General features: G+C 36.2%; 1 pseudogene; it reads left to right on the top strand.

The window, feature by feature from the left end:
* Nucleotides 1-298: 298 nt before the first annotated feature.
* On the top strand, nt 299-1,069 carry LOC119529727 (annotated as a pseudogene).
* Nucleotides 1,070-2,162: the final 1,093 nt, after the last annotated feature.

Below are 2,162 nucleotides of genomic sequence, written 5' to 3'. Positions count from 1 at the left end.
CAAGCATTTATATGACTCAGTATACTTGACCAAAATTTTTATGATTCCATTCAACACTGACCTCAGGGATTTTCTAAACATGTATATTTTGTGTTATAAAAAAATATTTTTAAAAACCCATAGGTGCCGGAACCCGGCGGCGGCGCCCGCGGAACCTGAAGGTGGTCCCGAGGAGGCGGTGCTTCGGTTCTCAACGGCTCCGGTGACGGCGGCTGCGGGGCCGCCGCCCCTGAGGGACCTGGGACCAAGCCGCGAGACGGCACCGCAGGCGGCCGCGCAGGGAGTAAGGCAAAAGAGAATGAAAGAAGTAGACAATCCTGAAAGCATAAACGAAGAATGGGTTTGTGAAACAGGATCTGACAACCAGCCTCTTAGTGACAGCCAGCAAACAAATTGTGAATATTTTGTTGACAGCCTTTTTGAGGAAGCACAGAAGGTTGGTGCCAAATGCTTGTCACCCACTGAAAAAAAGAAATAGGTAGATGTTAGTATAACGCTATGGAAAAAGGGGTTTACAGTCAATGATGATTTCAGAAGTTATTCTGATGGTGCAAGTCAACAGTTTCCGAACTCCATCAAAAAGGGGGAATTACCTTTAGAATTACAGGGAATTTTTGATAAAGAAGAGTTGGATGTTAAAGTTGAAGATTAAAAAAAAAATGAAATATGTATGTCAACGAAGCCTGTATTCCAGCCATTCTCAGGCTAGGGTCACAGAGTAGGAAGTGGGACACCAAAAATTATCTATAAAGCAGAGTATTGAAGTTAGGAATAAAAATAACATGTCTGCTGTCCCACTAAACAACTTAGAACCTATCACTAATATACAGATCTGGTTAGCCAACGGGAAAAGGATCATACAGAAATTTAACATTTCTCATAGAGTAAGCCACATCAAGGCTTCATCAAAAAATACCAAGATCTCAAAAAGTCCTCCCTTTTCTCTGGCCACAGCTCTCCCTTTCCTCAGATTGCTAGATGAAACACACTGGAAGAAGCAGATTTACAGAATGCTGTCATCATTCAGAGACTCCAAAAAGCAGCTGACCCTTTTAGAGGACTTTCATAGCATTGATTTTTGATAGACTAAGTGGAAAACTTGAAGAGAAATGATGGTTGTAAATGGTCATGCAAACTGAGATGGGGGAAAGGAAAAGTCAGATTCACTGGACTTTGATTCAAGTACTATTTAACTCTCTCCTGATGAGATTTCTTAAATAAGTACAAGTTAGCACAGTAAAATATGACTGGAAACTGTATCCAACGTACTTTTTCCAGAAGGCTGCTCAGAGAGAAAATTAAACTTTGTTTCAAAACCAATTAAATCAATATAAGGTATGTTATATTAAGTATATCATTTAGAGTCTTAATATGGTATATATAACCAAATACATTCACACTATCATTCTCATTCAAAGCAATATTTATTAGCTTCCCAAACAGCAGTGATTTATTAAAATGCTAGCTGTTTCAGATTTTAAATATGGCAGTAAATTTAAAAATTACACATTGCAAATTAATAATATCAATGTAATTCTTTATAACAGAGATGTAATTAATGGATGGGATAATACTGTTTGCACCCCAGCTATGCCTAAACTTCATAGGGTTCTCAATCTTTATTCTCTCATGGCAGGATATTCTCAAATATTAATTTGGCAACAGTATCTAAGATGTATTTTCATTTAAGAATAAAATTTTCCAGCTTAGTATAATTCAATATTATTCTGCCTACTCACATTTCTACATTTTCTAAAAATATAATATTTAAAAAATTATTGTCTCCCCAGAAACATTTGTTTTATTTTATTTTGAAAATTATGGCTTTGTTTTTAACTTAATTTGCCATTAGCCATCCATCTGCCACCACTTAGATTCTAATGTGCATGTTGTCACATTATTAATTAATGACTATTTTTAAAATTGTATCACAAAAGTATGGTTTTCCATTTCACTCATCAGAGTCAGCCTATGTATACGTTAAAGGATGATTTATTGCATTCAGATGTCACCAAGGAAAATATGCTTTAACAAAACCAATTAGACTTTGATATTTCACTGTCAGATTAAATTCCTTTGCTTGAAAATTATAAGTTTAAGAAGCTTTTTTGCACATGGTCTGTTGAATCAGATCTGAGGTGGTGTACTCGTTCTGTGTGCCA

The sequence above is a fragment of the Choloepus didactylus genome, chromosome 3 (genome assembly GCF_015220235.1).
Source record: "Choloepus didactylus isolate mChoDid1 chromosome 3, mChoDid1.pri, whole genome shotgun sequence".
Classification (NCBI taxonomy): Eukaryota; Metazoa; Chordata; class Mammalia; order Pilosa; family Megalonychidae; genus Choloepus; species Choloepus didactylus.
This window is presented reverse-complemented; position numbering and strand designations above follow the sequence as displayed.